The sequence below is a fragment of the Coregonus clupeaformis genome, chromosome 35 (assembly GCF_020615455.1).
Source record: "Coregonus clupeaformis isolate EN_2021a chromosome 35, ASM2061545v1, whole genome shotgun sequence".
In the NCBI taxonomy this organism is placed as follows: domain Eukaryota; kingdom Metazoa; phylum Chordata; class Actinopteri; order Salmoniformes; family Salmonidae; genus Coregonus; species Coregonus clupeaformis.
The window spans coordinates 40191169-40207665 of record NC_059226.1 but is presented as its reverse complement, the minus strand read 5'-3'; the positions used below and the strand labels follow the sequence as shown (position 1 = coordinate 40207665).

General features: G+C 45.2%; 1 pseudogene; it reads right to left on the bottom strand.

The window, feature by feature from the left end:
• LOC121564181 overlaps positions 1-16497 on the bottom strand; it is a 99501-nt pseudogene that overhangs the window by 20529 nt on the left and 62475 nt on the right.

Genomic DNA, 16497 nt, shown 5'->3' with positions numbered 1-16497 from the left:
GACTATTTATGTATGTGAGTATGGACACTGTGGTGTCCTGTTTTTGTTTACTCACTAAGTTGCCGGTTACTCTGGTTGGTAATTTTGTTAGACCACTGTTTTGTATGTGAGTAATGGATAATGTGATGTCCTGTGTTTAGAGTACTCATTAATTTGTTGGTTACTCTGGTTGGTAACTATTGTGTGTTTCTGGGAAAAGGGGAGTTTGAGCTAGCTGCCCTTGGGCATACATTTCCCGTAGAAAGAACTGTCTATAAACACTAGTTAGACCTGAGCGGACCACCCACTGTATTTTTGTATGGTAGCAGTAGCCTAGCGGTTCTTGAGGCAGGCAAGATCAGTTTAGGGTGTTTTACACTATTGTTTCATTTCTTGGGTCCTGCTCAGCCCTTTTTCCCAAACCTTTACCGTGTGTTCAGAAATAAACCATTTGTGTTTGACGGTAGTTCATGGTTGTTGTGTCATATTTGTTCTCACTGTTCCATGCCACACTTATAATTTACATGAATTATGTTACGGGTCTCATGTCCATCACCCTAGACGTTCAAAGCCACGGGGTTCGTAACATAAAGTGGGGGTTCGTCCGGGATCTATCCCATGCTACTCATGCAAATTAGTAAGTGTCTGGTTCAGTGTTGAGCTTGGCAGCTGTACTACCTGTTTTTTTTGTGTGTTCAGTAGTCGACGGCTCGTGTTGCTAGAGTAGGATGGCTACTTTTGAGTTGGAAGCATTTTTGGAAAACCCTACGTGGGAGGTTTTTGAGAATTGCCGTAGAGTGGATCTACAGGTTTTGGCTGACCACTTTTCTGTACCCATACCAAGGGGTTTAGTGAAAGCAGAAGTTAGGGAAGTAGTGCTAGCGATATTGTTGAACGAGCGAGTGCTTGAGTTACCGCCGCCTGAGTCTGCTGCTCCTGTAGGGGAGGTGGTGGCTGTTCCTGTAAGCCCATCAGTGTCTGAGGACGAGGCTAAGGCTCCGGCCACATTGCCCCGTTATGACCCACTCTCCCCACTCACTGACAGTGATGCCAGGATGGATGTCCGCTTGACACGGCTCCAAATGGGAGGCGGAAGAGCGGGCACAAATCAGGCTAGACAAACTGGAGACGCGTAAGATGGAACTGGAGACGCGTGAGGCTTGATCAAGAACTGGAGACGCGTAGGCTTGATCAAGAACTGGAGATGCGTAAGATGGAACTGGAGATGCGTAAAATGGAACTAGAGGCAGAAACAGCGAGGTTAGTCTCTGCTAATACTATGCCTGCTAGTGAGCCATCCTCACCAGCTGTGTCATCTGCTACGTTTGATATTAGTAGGCAGATCACTGGTACCTGTGTTCAGGGAGTCAGAGGTTGATTCCTATTTCAGTGTGTTTGAACGGATAGCGGTAGCATTGAAATGGCCCAAGAGGTATGGTGCCTATTACTTCAGTGTAAACTAACAGGTAAAGCCCAAGAGGTTCTGGCAGCGCTACCTCTTGAAGACAGTTTGAATTATGAAGTGGTCAAAGCTACTGTTCTTCGTGCCTATGAGCTTGTTCCTGAGGCATATCGGCAGAGATTTAGGTCTCATAAAAAGTCCCCTACTCAGACTTATGTGGAGTTTGCTAGAGACAAAGGAAATCTGTTTGACAAATGGCACAGTGCTAGTAAGGTAACTGATTTTAACTCTCTACAGGAGTTAATCTTGTTAGAAGAGTTTAAAAAATTGCTTACCGGAACGCATTGTGGTTTATCTGAACGAACAGAAAGTATCCTCACTGTCGGGAAGCGTCTGTATTGGCAGACGAAGTTTGTGTTGACGCATAAGAGCGTGTTTTCGGCCTCGTACGGAGAGCAGGGCTGCGGAGTTGCTAACTTTTAGTCCTAGTCGACCAGTAGTACATCCAGCACGCCCAAAAGATGTGCGTCACTGTTTCTATTGTCATAAGGTGGGACATTTGGTTAGTGATTGCTTTTTGCTTAAACGCAAACAGGGGATGCCTCAGCACGCCAGGCCGCCAACGGGTGTTGGGCTGATTCGTACGGTTGTGGGGCCGGAATCAAGACAGAGGCTTCATAGTGAATGTGGTTTGAAAGTCCCTGTCCCAGATCACAGTTATGAACCGTTCATTTTTGAGGGGTTTGTTTCTATATCAGATGACGAAGCGTCCAGCTCCAGTTAGAATCTCAGAGATACTGGTGCGGCGCAGTCGCTCATACTAGCTGATGTGTTGCCCTTGTCTAATAATACATATTGTGGTTCCAGTGTGTTAGTACAAGGAATTGAAATGGGATTTGTCCTAGTGCCATTGCACTTTGTGAACGTACACTCTGGAGTTAGTCAGTGGATTGTTCAGAGTTGGCGTACGTCCCTATGTTGCCAGTAAAAGGTGTGACATTTATAATGGGCAACGATATTGCCGGAGGAAAGGTGATACCCGTATTGGAGGTATTGGATAAAAGTGACCAGTCTCTCTCCGAGGAGCCGGCACAGGGTTGTCCAGATGTGTTCCCGCTAGTGTTGCCACACGGCTCAAGCACGACAAGTGGGTGAAGTAATAGATTTGTCTAAAAACGATTCTATTCAGAGAGTGTGACCCAGAGGATAGTTCGGTGCTACCTCTGGTAAGCTGGTGTAGTCTGACCAACAGCCCAGAGAAAGGAAGAAGGATGTGGAACTTGTTGCTGAGGCAATACAGTTACCAGTTACTCGTGAGCAGCTGATCGCTAACCAACAGGTTGACATTAGCCTGGCTAAATGTTTTTCTAGTGTTGTCTCAGAGGAAGAGCTAAAGAAGAAAAACATGGCATACATCATTGATGGTAATCTCTCATGCGTAAATGGACATCCCATGTTGACGCTTGCGGAGATTGGGAATGCTGTTTACCAAATAGTGATTCCTACAGCCTTTCGACAAAATGTTTTATCCTCGCTCATGATCACCAGTGGTCCGGACATCTGGGAGTCACCAAGACTTATGATCGAGTTTTGCGACATTTCTTTTGGCCTGGCTTAAAACAAGATGTGGCTCTAGTTCTGTCGGACTTGCCACACCTTCAAGTAGTTGGGAAACCGAACCAGGTTATTTCCCCGCGCCTCTTTGTCCCATACCAGCAATAGGTGAACCCTTCGAACATGTGATGGTTGATTGTGTTGGACCATTACCAAAAACAAAATCTGGTAACCAGTTTATGTTGACAATTATGTGTGTGGCCACCAGGTACCCAGAGGCCATTCCTCGCGAAGGATTACTGCTCCGGTGGTGAGTAAAGCGTTGATCAAATTCTTCTCCACTTTTGGGTTACCTAAGGTGATACAAACTGATCAGGTACGAATTTCCTTCTAAACTTTTCAAACAAGTGTTAAAATCCTTGTCAGTTACACACCGTGTGTCGAGCGCATATCACCCAGAGTCTCAGGGTGCGCTTGAACGCTGGCATCAGACCCTGAAGTCTATGCTCCGTAAATATTGCTTGGAATCTGAGAAAGATTGGGATGAGGGAGTTCCTCTAGTTTTGTTTGCTGTCCGTGAGACAGTACAGGAATCCCTAGGGTTCAGCCCAGCTGAACTGGTGTTTGGACACACCATGAGAGGACCTAAGAAAGTCCTTAAGGATCAGTTTTTGTCACAAGAGTTGTGTGTGAAAGAAAATGTGTTGGACTACGTTAGTCGCTGCGTGAGCGCCTACAGCTGCCTGTGCTCCAGCAAAGGAAGCGCTGTCTTCCTCACAGAAACGGATGAAACGACACTATGACACACAGGCTGTTTCTCGTTCACTGCAGCCAGGTGACCAAGTTCTTGTATTGTTGCCTGTGCCAGGAGCCGCCATTGTCAGCACGTTCTCTGGTCCTTATGTCATTGAAAAGAAACTAAGTGAAACTGACTACGTGATATAGACTCCTGATAGAAAACGCCAATCTCGTGTGTCCACGTTAACATGTTGAAGACATACCACACCAGACCCGTCACTCAGGTAGACAGTCCAGAGAAACTGGCCGAGTCGGCTGTCTCTGTTGCTGCCACGGCTGTAGTGGGAGGTCAGTGTTAATGATGTGGACGGAGATGGTTTGGAGTTGCGCAATATTCAGCAGCAGTGTGCTAGATTGCCCAATTCAGAGATGCTGCTGTCTCTCCCGTCAAGCCTGATTCATTTAACGGACAGACAGTCAGATGATATTGTGAGACTATTACACAGCTTTCCATGTCTTTTTAATGATGTTCCTACATGTACAAATGTGTTAGAACATGACAATGTTGGAAACGCTGCACCTATCAAGCAACATGCTTATCGTGTCAACGCCGCAAGAGAAAGATAATGAGGGGGTGAGGTCGGTTATTTGCTGGAGAATAACCTGGCTATGCCAAGTTCAAGTCCTTGGAGTTCTCCGTGCATTCTGGTTCCTAAACCTGATGGGACATCAAGATTATGTACGGACTATCGGAAAGTCAATGCTGTCACAGTGCCCGACTCGTTCCCGTTACCCAGACTGGATGACTGTATTGATACTGTTGGTGCTGCTACTTATGTAACCAAACTAGATCTTCTAAAGGTTACTGGCAGGTGCCGTTAACCCCACGTGCCTCCGACATCTCTGCCTTTGTGACCCCAGATCACTTCCTACAATATGCTGTCATGGCATTTGGGATGCGGAACGCACCAGCCACTTTCCAACGCCTGGTTAACACAGTATTGGCTGGAGTTCCTAATTGTAGTGCTTACCTTTGATGATCTGCAATTTATTCAACTGAGTGGTCTGATCATGTTAAAACTCTAAGGGTAGTGTGTGAACGTCTAGCAACCGCTTCTCTAACCCTGAACTTAGCAAAGTGCGAGTTTTGGAAGGCCACTGTTACTTATCTCGGTAAACAGGCTCGAGCCATGGTCAGGTGCGCCTGTAGATGCGGAGGTCTCAACTATAAACGCATTTCCCGCACTCTACCACCAGAAGAGAGCTACGCCGCTTTTTTAGGGATGGTTGGCTACTACCGTAGTTTCTGTAAAAATTTCTCTGCGGTAGTTGCTCCATTAACGGATTTGCTCAGTCCAGAAAATGTGTATGGTCTGAAGATTGTTGTACTGCTTTCAACACTGCTAAAGCAATTTTATGTAGTACTCTGTTCTTGCTGCGCCAGATTTTGAACGACCGCTTAAACTGGAGGTAGATGCAAGTGCCAGAGGTGCTGGTGCTGTTCTACTGCAGCAAGACCAGGTGGAGTGGACCATCCTGTCTGTTATTTTTCACGGAAATTTAACAAATGTCAGACAAACTATTCCACCATTGAACAAGAAGCTCTAGCTTTGTTGTTAACTCTGCAGTACTTTGGAAGTTTATGTTGGTTCCAGTGCATTACCAGTGATAGTGTATACTGACCATAACCCCCTTAGTTTTTCTCCACCGGATGTACAACCAGAACCAACGCCTTATGCGTTGGGCAATTTGTCGGGCAAAATTATAATTTGGAGATCCGCCACAAAAAAGGGGTTGGATAATGTGTTGGCAGATGCTTTGTCTCGTGTGTAATGATCTAGGTTTTTTTTTATCCCGGCAGGATGATTATTGAATTTTGGGTGTTGTGATGTAGATACGTGTGTCGCAAAACCATTGTGGTTTGCTCTTTTAAGGGTGGGAGTGTTACGGATACAGGTATCCTGTGTTTTTGTGTGTTTCTACTCCTTCTGCCCTAATCACAGGTGTCCTGTATGTTCCTGATTGGTGGTCGTTGAGGTGTCTGCTGATTGGACCAATCAGTGAACATTCCTGTGCATTGCACCACCTGTTACTCGTTTTTTCGATCACACATCCCATTATATAAAAACCAGTCACTTGTGTTTGTTGAGAGAGAGAGAGACTATTTCTGTATGTGAGTATGGACACTGTGGTGTCCTGTTTTTGTTTACTCACTAAGTTGCCGGTTACTCTGGTTGGTAATTTTGTTAGACCACTGTTTTGTATGTGAGTAATGGATACTGTGATGTCCTGTGTTTAGAGTACTCATTAATTTGTTGGTTACTCTGGTTGGTAACTATTGTGTGTTTCTGGGAAAAGGGGAGTTTGAGCTAGCTGCCCTTGGGCATACATTTCCCGTAGAAAGAACTGTCTATAAACACTAGTTAGACCTGAGCGGACCACCCACTGTATTTTTGTATGGTAGCAGTAGCCCTGGCGGTTCTTGAGGCAGGCAAGATCAGTTTAGGGTGTTTTACACTATTGTTTCATTTCTTGGGTCCTGCTCAGCCCTTTTCCCAAAACCTTACCGTGTGTTCAGAAATAAACCATTTGTGTTTGACGGTAGTTCATGGTTGTTGTGTCATATTTGTTCTCACTGTTCCATGCCACACTTATAATTTACATGAATTATGTTACGGGTCTCATGTCCATCACCCTAGACGTTCAAAGCCACGGGGTTCGTAACACTTACTCAGGTAGTTATTGAAGGTTATTGTAGGTAATTATTGTAGGTAAGGACTGTATTCGGTGGACCCCGGCGAAGCACGAGGCTAGCTTACCCACTACTTGGACCAACAAAGCTAGCTAGCTAGCGGGTAGCTACTGGTAACTTTTGCAACTGTGGTTAATTGTTTCAATGTTATTTCATGCTTAAGAGTACCTGTGATTGAGCCAGCCAGCTGCTACCATTCAGCTGTTTTTCTAACCTCATCCGAGGCATTAACGTTAGGTGGTTGGTAGCTGCTGTACTTAATTACAAGCTACTGATAACAGTCTGCTGTAGTTTACAACAATTCTAATTTCTAAAGTGGAAGTTGGGAGAGTTTTACTCGGGTGGTTCAGTGAAACAATTATAGTTTCTGAGGTGGAAGTTGGGAGAGTTATATATATTTTTTTTTTGGTGAGGGAGGCCTGCTCTCTCCATTCCCTGATGTTTAGTTCATTTCATTCCGATCTCCTCTGCATTATTGTAGCCATCTGCTGCAGCCTGTCAACTATGCCTCTGCCTATCCCTGTTCTCTCCCTCTCCGCACAGGCTACACAAACGCCCCTCACACCGCGTGGCTGCTGCCTCTCTAACCTGGTGGTCCCTGCACGCACCACACACCTGGAGTTCCAGGGTCTCAGGCAGCCTCTGGAACTGCTGCTCTGCCGCCAACAAGGCTGACTTCATCCCAGCCTATGCTACCCTCCAGTCCCCCGACTTCCTGGCGCTGACGGAAACATGGATTACCACTGAAAACACTGCTACTCCTACTGCTCTCCTCGTCTGACCATGTGTTCTCGCATACCCCAGAGCATCTGGTCAGAGGGGTGGTGGCACAGGAATCCTCATCTCCCAAGTGGTCATTCTCAATTTTTCCCCTAACTCCATCTGTCTATCTCCTCATTTGAATTCCACGCTGTCACAGTCACTACCCATAAGCTTAATATCCTTGTCATCTATCGCCCTCCAGGTTCCCTTGGAGAGTTCATCAATGAGCTTGACGCCTTGATAAGTTCCTTTCCTGAGGATGGCTCACCCTTCACAGTTTTGGGGGATTTCAACCTCTACATTTGACTCATTTCTCTCTGCCTCCTTCTTTCCACTCCTCTCCTCTTTGACCTCACCCTCTCACCATCCCCCCACCACAAGGCAGGCAATACGCTTGACTTCATTTTTACTAGATGTTGCTCTTCTACTAATCTCACTGCAACTCCTCCATGTCTCCGACCACTACTTGTATCCTTTTTTTCTCCCTCCTCCAACACTACTCACTCGCCACGACACAGATGGTAACGCGCCGCCGCAAGTCCTCGCCCTCTCTTCCCACTACTGTCTCCTCTTCCATCCTATCATCTCTTCCCCTCTGCTCAATCCTTCTCCCTCCAATCTCCTGATTCTGCCTCCTCAACCCTCCTCTCCTCCCTTTCTGCATCCTTTGACTCTCTGTGTCCCCTATCCTCCCGGGCCGGCTCGGTCCTCCCTCCAGCCCCGTGGCTTGATGACTCACGTGAGCTCACAGAACAGAGCTCCGGGCAGCGGGAGTGGAAATGGAAGAAAACTAAACTCCCTGCCGACCTGGCATCTTTTTCACTCCTCCTCTCTACATTTTCTTCATCTGTTTCTGCTGCTAAGGCCACTTTCTACCACTCTAAATTCCAAGCATCTGCCTCTAACCCTAGGAAGCTCTTTTGCCACATTCTCCTCACTGCTGAATCCTCCCCCCCCCCCCCCCTCCTCCCTCTGTGGATGACTCTCGCCAACCACTTTGAAAAGAAGGCTGGACGACATCCGATCCTCGCTTTGTTAAGCCTAATGACACTGCTGGTCCTGTTCACACTGCCCTTCCCTATGCTTTGACTTCTTTCTCCCTCTCTCTCCAGATAAAATCTCGCGACTAGTGACTGCAGGCCGCCCAACAACCTGCCCGCGACCCCATCCCCTCCTCTCTTCTCCAGACCATCTCCGGTGACCTTTCTCCCTACCTCACCTCGCTGATCAACTCATTTGACCGCTGGCCATGTCCCTTCCGTCTTCAAGAGAGCAGAGTTGCACCCCTTCTCAAAAAACCAACACTCGATCCCACTGATGTCAACAACCACAGACCAGTATCCCTTCTTCTTTTCTTTCCAAAACTATTGAGCGTGCCGCCTTTAGCCAACTCTCTTGCCATCTCTCTCAGAATGACCTTTCTTGATCCAAACCAGTCAGGTTTCAGGACTGGTCATTCAACTGAGACTGCTCTTCTCTGTGTCACGGAGGCTCTCCGCACTGCTAAAGCTAACTTCTCCTCTGCTCTTTCCTTCAGACCCGTTGCTGCCTTTGATACTGTGAACCATCAGATCCTCCTCTCCACCCTCTCCGAGCTGGGCATTCCGGCGTGGCTCACTCCTGGATTGCGCCCTACCTGACCGGCCGCTCCTACCAAGTGGCGTGGCAGAAGCTGCCTCCGGCACCACGTGCTCTCACCACTGGTGTCCCCCAGGGCTCAGTTCAGGCCCCTCCTTTCTCCCTATACACCAAGTCACTTGGCTCTGTCATATCCTCACATGGCCTCTCCTATCATTGCTACGCTGACGACACACAACTAATCATCTCCTTTCCCTTCTGATAACCAGGTGGCGTAACCGCATCTCTGCACATGTCTGGCCGACATATCAGTATGGGATGACGATCACCACCTCAAGCTGAACCCTGGCAAGACGGAGCTGCTCTTCCTCCCGGGGAAGGACTGCCTGCTCCATGATTTCGCCATCACGGTTGACAACTCCACTGTGTCCTCCTCCCAGATCGAAGAGCCTTGGCGTGACCCGACAACACCCTGTCGCTCTCCGCTAACATCAAGGCGGTGACCCGATCCTGCAGGTTCATGCTCTACAACATTCGGAGAGTACGACCCCTGCCTTACCAGGAAGCGCACAGGTCCTAATCCAGGCGCTTGTCATCTCCCGTCTGGATTACTGCAACTCACTGTTGGCTGGGCTCCCTGCCTGTGCCAATAAACCCCACAACTCATCCAGAATGCCGCAGCCCGTCTGGTGTTCAACCTCAAGTTCTCTCACGCCACCCTCCTCCTCCGCACACCCACTGGCTTCCAGCTGAAGCTCGCATCCGCGACAAGACCATGGTGCTTGCCTATGGAGCAGTGAGGGGGAACGGCACCTCCGTACTTCAGGCTCTGATCAGTCCCTACACCCAGGCGAGGGCATTGCGTCATCCACCTCTCTGGCCTGCTGGCTCCCCTTCCTCTGCGGAAGCACAGTTCCCGCCCAGCCCAGTCAAAGCTGTTCGCTGCTCTGGCACCCCAATGGTGGAACAAGCTCCCTCACGACGCCAGGACAGCGGAGTCACTCACCACCTTCCGGGAGACATTTGAAACCCCACCTCTTTAAGGAACACCTGGGATAGGATAAAGTATCCTTCTACCCCCAAAAAAAAAAAGTATAATTGTAAAGTGGTTATCCCACTGGCTATAGGGTGAATGCACCAATTTGTAGTCGCTTCGGACAAGAGCGCGCTAAATGACGTAAATGTGCCCTTGAGCAAGGCACTTAACCCTAATTGCTCCTGTAAGTCGCTCTGGATAAGAGCGTCTGCTAAATGACTAAAATGTAAAATGTAAATATAAATGTGTGTGTGTGTGTGTGTGTGTGTGTGTGTGTGTGTGTGTGTGTGTATGTATGTGTGTGTGTGTGTCTGACCGGGCTCAGTGAAGGTCTTGATGAGTTCCTCCATGGCTAACATCCAGGACACAGCCAGGTGACAGTTCTGGAGGAAGATCCAGTTACCACTCTTCAGAGCCTCCAGAATCATCTTCTCTGCTATAGGACCCTGACCCTGGCCTAGAGATATAGACTTCACCCTGGAGAGACGAGAAAGAGACAGGGGGTTAATACTAAGAGATAGAGGGTTAATACTGAGAGACAGAGGGTTAATACTGAGAGACAGAGGGGTTAATACTGAGAGACAGTAATACTGAGAGATAGAGGGTTAATACTGAGAGACAGTAATACTGAGAGACAGAGGGTTAATACTGAGAGACAGAGGGTTAATACTGAGAGACAGTAATACTGAGAGACATAGGGTTAATACTGAGAGATAGAGGGTTAATACTGAGAGACATAGGGTTAATACTGAGAGACAGAGGGTTAATACTGAGAGACAGAGGGTTAATACTGAGAGACAGGGGGTTAATACTGAGAGACAGACGGTTAATACTGAGAGACAGTAATACTGAGAGACAGAGGGTTAATACTGAGAGACAGAGGGTTAATACTGAGAGACAGTAATACTGAGAGACAGAGGGTTAATACTGAGAGACAGAGAGTTAATACTGAGAGACAGTAATACTGAGAGACAGAGGGTTAATACTAACAGACAGGGGGTTAATACAGAGAGAGAGGATTAATACTGAGAGACAGTAATACGGAGAGACAGAGGGTTAATACTGAGAGACAGAGGGTTAATATTGAGAGACAGTAATACTGAGAGACAGAGAGTTAAGAGAGACGGAACGAGCAGAGGTTAAATGAGAGACAGAGGTTAATACTGAGAGACAGAGGGTTAATACTGAGAGACAGTAATACTGAGAGACAGAGGGCTAATACTGAGAGACAGAGGGTTAAAACTGAGAGACAGAGAGTTAATACTGAGAGACAGAGGGTAATAATGGACATTAATACTGAGAGACAGAGGGTTAATACTGAGAACAGAGAATACTGAGAGACAGAGGGTTAATACTGAGAGACAGAATACTGAGAGACAGAGGGTTAATACTGAGAGACAGAGGGCTAAAACTGAGAACAGGAGCGAGAGGGTTAATACTGAGAGACAGAGTGTTAATACTGAGAGACAGAGGGTTAATACTGAGAGACAGTAATACTGAGAGACAGGGGGTTAATACTGAGAGAGAGGGTTAATACTGAGAGACAGAGGGTTAATACTGAGAGACAGAGGGTTAATACTGAGAGACAGAGGGTTAATACTGAGAGACAGAGAGTTAATACTGAGAGACAGTAATACTGAGAGACAGTGGGTTAATACTGAGATACAGAGGGTTAATAGTGAGAGACGGGATTAATACTGAGAGACAGAGGGTTAATACTGAGACACTGAGGGTTAATACTGAGAGACAGTAATACTGAGAGACAGGGGGTTAATACTGAGAGACAGGGTTAATACTGAGAGACAGGGTTAAAACTGAGAGACAGTAATACTGAGAGACAGAGGGTTAATACTGAGAGACAGAGGGTTAATACTGAGAGACAGTAATACTGAGAGACAGATGGTTAATACTGAGAGAGAGGGTTAATACTGAGAGACAGAGGGTTAATACTGAAAGACAGTAATACTGAGAGACAGAGGGTTAATACTGAGAGACAGAGGGTTAATACTGAGAGACAGTAATACTGAGAGACAGAGGGTTAATACTGAGAGACAGAGAGTTAATACTGAGAGACAGAGAGTTAATACTGAGAGACAGAGGGTTAATACTGAGAGACAGTGGGTTAATACTGAGAGACAGAGGGTTAATAATGAGAGACAGAGGGTTAATACTGAGAGACAGTAATACCGAGAGACAGAGGGTTAATACTGAGAGACGGGATTAATACTGAGAGACAGAGTGTTAATACTGAGAGACAGAGGGTTAATACTAAAATACAGAGGGTTAATACTGAGAGACAGAGGGTTAATAATGAGAGACAGTAATACTGAGAGACAAAGGGTTAATACTGAGAGACAGGGGGTTAATACTGAGAGACAGGGGGTTAATACTGAGAGACAGTAATACTGAGAGACAGAGGGTTAATACTGAGAGACAGAGGGTTAATACTGAGAGACAGAGGGTTAATACTGAGAGACAGAGGGTCAATACTGAGAGACAGAGGGTTAATACTGAGAGACAGGGTTAATACTGAGAGACAGGGTTAAAACTGAGAGACAGTAATACTGAGAGACAGAGGGTTAAAACTGAGAGACAGAGAGTTAATACTGAGAGATGGGATTAATACTGAGAGACAGAGAGTTAATACTGAGAGACAGAGGGTTAATACTGAGAGATAGAGGGTTAATACTGACAGACAGTGTTAATAATGAGAGACAGTAATACTGACAGACAGAGGGTTAATAATGAGAGACAGTAATACTGAGAGACAAAGGGTTAATACTGAGAGACAGGGTGTTAATACTGAGAGACAGAGGGTTAATACTGAGAGACAGGGGGTTAATACTGAGAGACAGTAATACTGAGAGACAGAGGGTTAATACTGAGAGACAGAGGGTTAATACTGAGAGACAGGGGGTTAATACTGAGAGACAGTAATACTGAGAGGAAGAGGGTTAATACTGAGAGACAGAGGGTTAATACTGAGAGACAGAGGGTTAATACTGAGAGACAGGGGGTTAATACTGAGATACAGAGTGTTAATACTGAGAGACAGAGGGTTAATACTAAAATACAGAGGGTTAATACTGAGAGACAGTAATACTGAGAGACAGGGTTAATACTGAGAGACAGGGTTAAAACTGAGAGACAGTAATACTGAGAGACAGAGGGTTAATACTGAGAGACAGAGAGTTAATACTGAGAGATGGGATTAATACTGAGAGACAGAGAGTTAATACTGAGAGACATTAATACTGAGAGACAGAGGGTTAATACTGAGAGATATAGGGTTAATACTGACAGACAGAGGGTTAATACTGAGAGACAGAGGGTTAATACTGAGAGATGGGATTAATACTGAGAGACAGAGGGTTAATACTGACAGACAGAGGGTTAATACTGAGAGACAGTAATACTGAGAGACAGATGGTTAATACTGAGAGAGAGGGTTAATACTGAGAGACAGAGGGTTAATACTGAAAGACAGTAATACTGAGAGACAGAGGGTTAATACTGAGAGACAGAGGGTTAATACTGAGAGACAGAGGGTTAATACTGAGAGACAGTAGTACTGAGAGACAGAGGGTTAATACTGAGAGACAGAGAGTTAATACTGAGAGACAGAGAGTTAATACTGAGAGACAGAGGGTTAATACTGAGAGACAGTGGGTTAATACTGAGAGACAGAGGGTTAATAATGAGAGACAGAGGGTTAATACTGAGAGACAGAGGGTTAATACTGAGAGACAGTAATACCGAGAGACAGAGGGTTAATACTGAGAGACAGAGTGTTAATACTGAGAGACAGAAGGTTAATACTAAAATACAGAGGGTTAATACTGAGAGACAGAGGGTTAATAATGAGAGACAGTAATACTGAGAGACAAAGGGTTAATACTGAGAGACATGGGGTTAATACTGAGAGACAGGGGGTTAATACTGAGAGACAGTAATACTGAGAGACAGAGGGTTAATACTGAGAGACAGAGGGTTAATACTGAGAGACAGAGGGTTAATACTGAGAGACAGAGGGTTAATACTGAGAGACAGAGGGTTAATACGAGAGACAGGTTAATACTGAGAGACAGGGTTAAAACTGAGAGACAGTAATACTGAGAGACAGAGGGTTAAAACTGAGAGACAGAGAGTTAATACTGAGAGATGGGATTAATACTGAGAGACAGAGAGTTAATACTGAGAGACAGAGGGTTAATACTGAGAGATAGAGGGTTAATACTGACAGACAGTGTTAATAATGAGAGACAGTAATACTGACAGACAGAGGGTTAATAATGAGAGACAGTAATACTGAGAGACAAAGGGTTAATACTGAGAGACAGGGGGTTAATACTGAGAGACAGAGGGTTAATACTGAGAGACAGGGGGTTAATACTGAGAGACAGTAATACTGAGAGACAGAGGGTTAATACTGAGAGACAGAGGGTTAATACTGAGAGACAGAGGGTTAATACTGAGAGACAGGGGGTTAATACTGAGAGACAGTAATACTGAGAGACAGAGGGTTAATACTGAGAGACAGAGGGTTAATACTGAGAGACAGGGGGTTAATACTGAGATACAGAGTGTTAATACTGAGAGACAGAGGGTTAATACTAAAATACAGAGGGTTAATACTGAGAGACAGTAATACTGAGAGACAGGGTTAATACTGAGAGACAGGGTTAAAACTGAGAGACAGTAATACTGAGAGACAGAGGGTTAATACTGAGAGACAGAGAGTTAATACTGAGAGATGGGATTAATACTGAGAGACAGAGAGTTAATACTGAGAGACATTAATACTGAGAGACAGAGGGTTAATACTGAGAGATATAGGGTTAATACTGACAGACAGAGGGTTAATACTGAGAGACAGAGGGTTAATACTGAGAGACAGAGGGTTAATACTGAGAGATAGAGGGTTAATACTGAGAGACAGTAATACTGAGAGATGGGATTAATACTGAGAGACAGAGAGTTAATACTGAGAGACATTAATACTGAGAGACAGAGGGTTAATACTGACAGACAGGGGGTTAATACTGAGAGACAGGGGGTTAATACTGAGAGACAGAGAGTTAATACTGAGAGACAGAGGGTTAATACTGAGAGATAGAGGGTTAATACTGACTGACAGTGTTAATAATGAGAGACAGTAATACTGACAGACAGAGGGTTAATAATGAGAGACAGTAATACTGAGAGACAAAGGGTTAATACTGAGAGACAGGGGGTTAATACTGAGAGACAGAGGGTTAATACTGAGAGACAGGGGGTTAATACTGAGAGACAGTAATACTGAGAGACAGAGGGTTAATACTGAGAGACAGAGGGTTAATACTGAGAGACAGGGCGCAATACGAGAGACAGGGGTTAATACTGAGAGACAGTAATACTGAGAGACAGAGGGTTAATACTGAGAGACAGAGGGTTAATACTGAGAGACAGAGGGTTAATACTGAGAGACAGGGGGTTAATACTGAGATACAGAGTGTTAATACTGAGAGACAGAGGGTTAATACTAAAATACAGAGGGTTAATACTGAGAGACAGTAATACTGAGAGACAGGGTTAATACTGAGAGACAGGGTTAAAACTGAGAGACAGTAATACTGAGAGACAGAGGGTTAATACTGAGAGACAGAGAGTTAATACTGAGAGATGGGATTAATACTGAGAGACAGAGAGTTAATACTGAGAGACATTAATACTGAGAGACAGAGGGTTAATACTGAGAGATATAGGGTTAATACTGACAGACAGAGGGTTAATACTGAGAGACAGAGGGTTAATACTGAGAGATGGGATTAATACTGAGAGACAGAGAGTTAATACTGAGAGACATTAATACTGAGAGACAGAGGGTTAATACTGACAGACAGGGGGTTAATACTGAGAGACAGGGGGTTAATACTGAGAGACGGGGTTAATACTGAGAGACAGGGGGTTAATACTGAGAGACAGTAATACTGAGAGACAGATGGTTAATACTGAGAGACAGAGGGTTAATATTGAGAGAGAGAGGGTTAATACTGAGAGACAGGGGATTAATACTGAGAGACAGAGTGTTAATACTGAGAGACAGAGGGTTAATACTAAAATACAGAGGGTTAATACTGAGAGACAGTAATACTGAGAGACAGGGTTAATACTGAGAGACAGAGGGTTAATACTGAGAGACAGAGAGTTAATACTGAGAGATGGGATTAATACTGAGAGACAGAGAGTTAATACTGAGAGACATTAATACTGAGAGACAGAGAGTTAATACTGAGAGACAGTAATACTGAGAGACAGAGGGTTAATACTGAGAGATAGAGGGTTAATACTGACAGACAGTGTTAATAATGAGAGACAGTAATACTGACAGACAGAGGGTTAATAATGAGAGACAGTAATATTGAGAGACAAAGGGTTAATACTGAGAGACAGAGGGTTAATACTGAGAGACAGAGGGTTAATACTGAGAGACAGAGGGTTAATACTGAGAGACAGAGGGTTAATACTGAGATACAGTAATACTGAGATACAGAGGGTTAATACTGAGAGACAGAGGGTTAATACTGAGAGACAGAGGGTTAATACTGAGAGACAGGGGGTTAATACTGAGAGACAGGGGGTTAATACTGAGAGACAGTAATACTGAGAGATAGAGGGTTAATACTGACAGACAGAGGGTTAATAATGAGAGAGTAA